The sequence below is a fragment of the Carassius gibelio genome, chromosome A8 (assembly GCF_023724105.1).
Source record: "Carassius gibelio isolate Cgi1373 ecotype wild population from Czech Republic chromosome A8, carGib1.2-hapl.c, whole genome shotgun sequence".
In the NCBI taxonomy this organism is placed as follows: domain Eukaryota; kingdom Metazoa; phylum Chordata; class Actinopteri; order Cypriniformes; family Cyprinidae; genus Carassius; species Carassius gibelio.
In genome coordinates this window covers 25,276,612-25,283,868 of record NC_068378.1, presented here as the reverse complement: position 1 = coordinate 25,283,868, position 7,257 = coordinate 25,276,612, and the positions used below count along the sequence as shown (strand labels likewise).

At 37.2% G+C, this 7,257-nt stretch overlaps 1 long non-coding RNA gene across 2 annotated transcripts; it reads right to left on the bottom strand.

Annotated features, from left to right (window-relative positions):
- Positions 1 to 2,117: 2,117 nt before the first annotated feature.
- On the bottom strand, positions 2,118 to 4,031 carry LOC128019008 (uncharacterized). Of its 2 annotated transcripts, none has more exons than XR_008185029.1 (4): positions 3,917 to 4,031; positions 3,644 to 3,711; positions 2,829 to 2,846; positions 2,118 to 2,292 (listed from the first exon to the last, which is right to left on the bottom strand). It is a non-coding gene; the product is annotated as an uncharacterized LOC128019008 (long non-coding RNA). The 2 variants fall into 2 exon arrangements; XR_008185028.1 differs by having other exon boundaries at positions 3,644 to 3,737; positions 3,917 to 4,007.
- Positions 4,032 to 7,257: the final 3,226 nt, after the last annotated feature.

Below are 7,257 nucleotides of genomic sequence, written 5' to 3'. Positions count from 1 at the left end.
GAACTGATTCAAATGATTCGCGATCCCGAAACTGACTCAAATGATTCGCGAGCCCGCTTTGAACTCCCGAACTGACTCAAATGATTCGCGAGCCCGCTTTGAACTCTCGAACTGATTCAAATAATTTGCGATCCCGCTCCGAACTCTTGAACTGATTCAAATGATTCGCGAACCCGCTTTGAACTCCCGAACTGATTCAAATGATTTGCGAACCCGCTATGAACTCCCGAACTGATTCAAATGATTTGCGATCCCCAAACTGACTCAAATGATTCGCAAACCCGCTCCGAACTCCCGAACTGACTCAAATGATTCGTGATCCTGTATCGAACTCTCGAACTGACTCAAATGATTCACGAACCCGCTACGAACTCTCGAACTGACTCAAATGATTCGCGATCCCTCTACGAACACCCGAACGGTCTCAAATGATTCGCGATCCCCAAACTGACTCAAATGATTCAAGATCCCGCTCCGAACTCTCAAACTGACTCAAATGATTCGCGAACACACTCCGAACTCCCAAACTGACTCAAATGAATCACCCTCTGAACTCCCGAACTGACTGAAATGATTCACAATCTGAAGTTCCATTTTTGTTGTTGATATGGACTACGCTGACGAGAGTAATGTTCACTGTGAAGCTTACACTGTGATATACCTGAGAGAAAACAGAGATGACCATCTGATTTTCACCAGTAAGAAAAAAGTATTTTAAAGTTTGTTGTTTTACAGAACATCACAGTTATATATGACATGATAATAAGGCCTGAAGATTTTAAGGAAAATATAATTATATTTTCATAATGATTTTTTCCTTCTCAAACCTTGTCTGGGGTGTAAAAACACCCCTGGCCAAACTGGGTGCATCTCTTCCCCTCTTTGATAATTACTGAAGTAACCATGTTCTGAACATCACATCCTTTCCGATGTAATCTATCTATCTATCTATCTATATATATATATATATATATATATATATATATATATATATATATATATATATATATATACATATAGGTGGTTGAATAAAAATATTTGGACATTATTTATAAAATTACCTCAAGTTAGCACCAGCAAGCTTGTTAGCTAGACAGTTAGCATCAGCTAACAATATTTAGGCTACTTATTTTCAGAGCGGTTATGAACAACGTCCTTAATAACAATGGATGAAAAGTTTAGAGCTTTACTGATGATTAAGTCTAGAGTGTGTCCACCTTTGTGTGTGGGTCCATGCACATGCTGAATCGACAGGTAAAAAAAAGCCTCAAGTCCAAATATTCATTTATCACCAATTAACCGTTTGACAAACTTGCTTCGATGTCCAGATCTGAATTTAAAAAAATCTCAAACATGCTCCAATTTCCCGATCAGAATCAACCGAGTCGCGAACAGGCTCCGAAGTGCCGATCTAAATCAACCGAGTCGCGAACATTCTCCGAAGTGCCGATCTGAATCAACCGAGTCGCGGACATGCTCCGAAGTGCCGATCTGAATCAACCGAGTCGCGAACAGGCTCCGAAGTGCCGATCTAAATCAACCAAGTCGCGAACAGTCTCCGAAGTGCCGATCTGAATCAACCGAGTCGCGGACATGCTCCGAAGTGCCGATCTGAATCAACCGAGTCGCGAACAGGCTCCGAAGTGCCGATCTAAATCAACCGAGTCGCGAACAGTCTCCGAAGTGCCGATCTGAATCAACCGAGTCGCGAACAGGCTCCGAAGTGCCGATCTGAATCAACCCCAGATAGCAAACAGTCATTGAAACTATGCTGAATCAACATCCCGTTGTCAACATTAAGTCATTGAATCAACATCGAACTCTGATGTTGATTCAACATCATTTTGCACCCTGATTTAATATTGAAACAATGTTGAAATTCTGTCCATAGATCAACGGAATTTCAATGCTATTTCAATTATCAGGAATATTGAAACAATGTTGAAATTTCAACTGAACCAAGGATCAACGTGATTTCAATGGAATTTCAATCGTTTTAAAATGTTAATTTTAAATGTAATGCCATAAATTGAATAGCCTGCTTTATCTACAGCCAGGATGTAAAAAATTAATGGAACATTTAAAATCTTGTATAAAACACAGAACACATCACACTATTTAAAATCAAATTCATGTTTATTAGCTTCTCTACTCTTTATTTACATTTCATTGTCATCTGATGCCTGCATAAGTTGTCGTCCAGTCCCTCCTGCCCAGTCTGGCGAATAGCGCAGCCACTTTTGGGTGAAAATTGGGTGATGGTAGCTGTCCCCATCTGCTGAGTAAGAGCATCTAAAACAGAAAATAAAATCACAATGCAAAACAAATATAGCATTTAAGTTAAACAGAACATATATTTGAACAAATTCAGTAGCCTAGGCCTATGATTTTTCAATGATCAGATAAGGCAATAAGTCCTCGTGTTGTAGGCTAGATCATATTTCCCCTATATTCAAAGCACTTTTCAAAACTGCCTGTTCATGGATGTATTCGAATTAAAGGGAGGCAAAAAGGATTAGCTTGCAGTGACCTCTTTCATAAGGAAAATGTATGAGGCCAATTGACTCAAAAATGTTTATGTTTATTATTTTATTGGTTCAGAAGTAGTTGTTAACTCCACAAATTTAATATAAATAACTGGATACTTATTAAATAGTTAATGTAGATTAGAGTTACCATAGACAAAAGATGTTTTGACAAAATAATCATAGACAAAAACCATTGCATTCAGTTTTTGACGAGGTTTTGGGCTGGAAAACCAATTGCAAGTGGTGCAAGTTGTTTGCAGAAATAAAATAAAATGAAATCAAAAATGTTGTTTTGCTTACTTGGTGTGCAATAGTGATCTGTAAAAGAACAGAAAAGAAAAAAATATCTGTTAAAAACAGCAATTAAAATTCACAATCATACAGGGTGACTGTACTTTATACATATGTACTCCGGTAACCAATCTGTTATTAAAAATTTAAAAATAAAGAATATAAACGACATAATATACAAATTAAATATACAGTGGTTTATTCTTTTCAGCTACAGTTGATGTAATAGTAGCATTCAAGAAATAAATGTAAAATATAAAAAGCGAAATACACTTTAATGTAGGCATATAAAATATACAATTCTCATTAAAGCTAATGAATTACGCCCCATTAACTGGACTCCCCCGGCCTCTCAGATCACCATAAATGTTAAAGGGATTTGAATGCTAAAATATGCTATTTTTTATGCTGCACTTTCTTCCTATAGTGAATATTATGCTACAGTATATCTGTTTGTCAGCTCAAAAGTTTCAGTGGTAGAACTTTTGCCTGGCGTGTCAGAGGTCCGGGTTTGGGTATTAAAATGAAGTACAATAGTTGTGCAAGTACAATGCTGTATCACTTGCGACGCAAACATCCAAAAGCAAATGAAAGCCGATGAGTACAACTGATGAGTAGTTTACACTTTATAGATTAGGGGGTGCAGAAAGCTTTGTAAATTATTTATAATGTTTATTGAGATAATAGTACAATGTTGACATTTCAACGATTTATAAGTGATTAATAATATATTAACTAGTAACTATTAACCATTAAAGATTTTGTTTGATTCAGTTGTTTACTGAAGGCCCTGACTGAAACCCCAGGGTACTCAGGGTACTTACTGTCTGACAGCAGGTTCACTCAGACTCTGCTCATCATCACTGAAGAGTCCAGGAACAAAATAAGCCATCTGACACAGAGACAACAATACTCAGTCTGCAGTTCCAGGTTCATTAGAAGGAAACAAGATAAAGCAGAGGTAAAATGCAGATAAAAGACAGAATAATATATATAACAACAATAATAACATATGTAATATACAAATTCTACTACTAATAATATAATCTTAAAATAACAGAATCTATATTTTTAATTTTAGGATGAGTGTGACTTACGTTTTGATGTCAGGGACTTCTTAAATTTGGCGAAATATATTCTGAAAAAGGCATATTAATGTATTTCATGAGCTTCTTTCATGAGTTCACCTGTATTTCTAAGTCAGTATCTCCCTTCAGCCACATTTCTGAAGGGAGATACTGACTTAGAAATACAGATTTACTGAAGAAGCTCATGAAATACATTAATATGCCTTTTTCAGAATATATTTCACCAATTTTCTTTTCAAAAATCTTGGAGTTTCACTTTGTTCTGTATAGTTTCTTTCTGTCCACCTGAAATCACAGAACAATTTGTATTAATATCTGTTTATCATGAAATATCAAAACTCATGTGAACTTGTTTTCAGCCGATTTACGTTACACTCTCAGTGTAAGTGACGTCATCGATTCAGTAAATCAGCCTTTTCTAAAAAAAAAAAAAACACTGACAAATCACCAGCAAAACATTCAGAGCCATCAAAATATCTCACACACGACGATTTGATGAAAAGCCCAGAGTTTCATCAAAAAGAGCTCAAAATTAGCCTAACATTACCTGAAAACTGCTAAGATAGATGCTAACGGACTTTTTCGAAGACACTTAACCATTTCTATAAAATAAATTTAATTGAAACATGTCAATAACAAGAAACGTGTCAGAAACATTTGTATATCATATTTGTGTGATTTTAGCGACTAAACTTACCTAAAACAGCGTAAACCGCAGCGAGAGACGGAGATTACTGCTTGCCAGTAACGTTTTTTTGTGTTGACGCCCCGTTTCCATGGCAACTCTGCTCCTCGCGCAGAACTCACCGCACACACAGCATTCACACAAACAAATATCTAGAGTTAAAACATTACATTTATAATGTACAGCCTCATTCAATAATCACTCACTATAGTAAGATTAATATAGTAGAATATAGTAGATTCTTTCTGGCAGCCTGTAAAAGAGTGAAAAACACGACGGTAAAGCAGTCAGGACTTCTCTTTAATAAACCGCTTTTACATTTTCCCTCTGAGAAACTGCTGGACTCGAAAGGCTTTAACATTAATTTACCGTGACCGTTGTCTAAACAAGTTAACGGTAACATTATTTGAAAATGAGCCAGTCTCTTCAGCTGCCCACAGACTGTATAAAAACACACCGCGTGCCTGTGCTGTCTGGGTTCATATCGAACATTAAGCAAGCTTACCTGTACTTGTGCCAAGGGTCCAGAAATGAGCTGTGTCCGGTGCAGTACGTTGGGTATACCACCCGTTGATCTCCCGGTCAACCAAAAATCGATGGATTTTCAATCATATTTCCCGGTCAACTATATTTCGATGCATTTTCTATCATATTTCCCGGTCAACTATATTTCGATGCATTTTCTATCATATTTCCCGGTCAACTATATTTCGATGACTTTTCAACAACCGCATCGTTTCTCTGTCCACTATAAATCAATTACTTTTCAACACATTCAGGGATCACCCGGTAACCAAATATCAATGCTTAATCAATCATAAAGATAACTATGGATCAATGTTGTTCCAATATTGTTGCCATCAACATTAATAACATCAGGTTTTCATCGATATGATAATGGTGATTCAACATTTATTTTGCATTGAAATTTCAATATCAACCATAATGATGATTCAGATGGAAAAACAATGTTTATTCAATGTTGGCTTGCTGTCTGGGACCGAGTCGCGAACAGGCTCCGAAGTGCCGATCTGAATCAACCGAGTCGCAAACAGTCTCCGAAGCGCCGATCTGAATCAACCGAACAGTCTCCGAAGTGCCGATCTGAATCAACCGAACAGGCTCCGAAGTGCCGATCTGAATCAACGGAGTCGCGAACAGGCTCCGAATTGCCGATCTGAAAACTTCGACCAAAGAATGTAAAAAATAACTCCATTTAATATTACGGTTGCGGGGAATTTGGACAAGCATGAGTTATTTTATTAAATCTGTGTTAGTTGAAGGTTATTTTATTTTATTTTTTAACCTAATACACGGAGACACTGATAGATGTGTCTGCTTTGCACTGGAGCATTTCAGTGGGCTTAAATAGTTCTCTCTTTACAGCGGATTTAGTTCCCAAACAACTGACAATTTTGACCTAAATATGATTTTCAGTTACAATAATTAATCCTAAATTTCGACATTAATAACTTACTTTTAGCAACATCAGACGCACGCACGCTCACAAGATCTCCCGGTTCTTACTTCAGGAGACTCGCACTAAACCGTTCATTTGAATCAGTGAGTGGTCGACTCCAGAACAGCTGCAATCGGATCATTCTAATTCGTAAACGAATCGTTTGGTGCGATTCGCGATCTGAGTAAAGTTTATTTTGAAAAGACACCGCTTCTGCGTGTCGGAGCACGAGATATATTATAGGGAGTAACGATATGTTTTATGAAATGTAGTGAAGTTAAAAGTACGATCTTATGCTTTGGAATGTAGTGAAGTAAAAGTAAAAGTTACTCAAAATAAAACTACTCCAGTAGAGTTCAGATAATTGAAAAATGTACTTAAGTACAGTAACGAAGTAAAGCTACTCCGTTACTGTCCACCACTGCCTCTCCCTGCAGTTTGCCTCTTCTGTGGGTTTTATTGTTCTGGGTCTGAATTTGGGCTCCTGGGATCTCAAAAAAGAAACATTTTCAATCTCCAAGGTGAACGTTATGACAACAAACTCTTAGAAAAAAGGGTTCATTGGGGTTCTATATAGAACCAGGGCTCTTTACTCAACTCCAAAGAACCCTTTATGCTAAAAAGGTTCTATAATGACAAGAAAGTACCCTTTTGGCACAAAGGTTCTTTAGGCTAATATTCATTTATTCATATCTTGAATTTTGTGAACATTCACATGCATTCATAAATGCATTTGAATACACCGAATAATGCAGTGAAAGAACGCACACAAAATGCACACGCGCAGTAGTATGACTTCATCATGTAACTTTACATTAGCCTTGATGTGTGCACTTAGGCACGATTTGTTTAGTTTTTGAATCTACTTGATACTGTTAACACATCATTAAAACAAGAAATACCAGTTCACATATCACACCTAAGCATGCGTGGAAATCTTAATTAGAACTAGCTACTAAATTAGTCAATAATGCCTATCCATATACAGCTATGATTCGCCAACTTCAAATGATTCGCGAACCCGCTTTGAATTCCCGAACTGACTCAAATGATTCGCGAACCCGCTACGAACTCCTGAACTGACTCAAATGATTCGCGAACCCGCTACGAACTCCTGAACTGACTCAATTGATTCGCAAACCCACTTTGAACTCCCGAACAGACTCAAATGATTCGCGATCCCCAAACTGACTCAAATGATGCGCA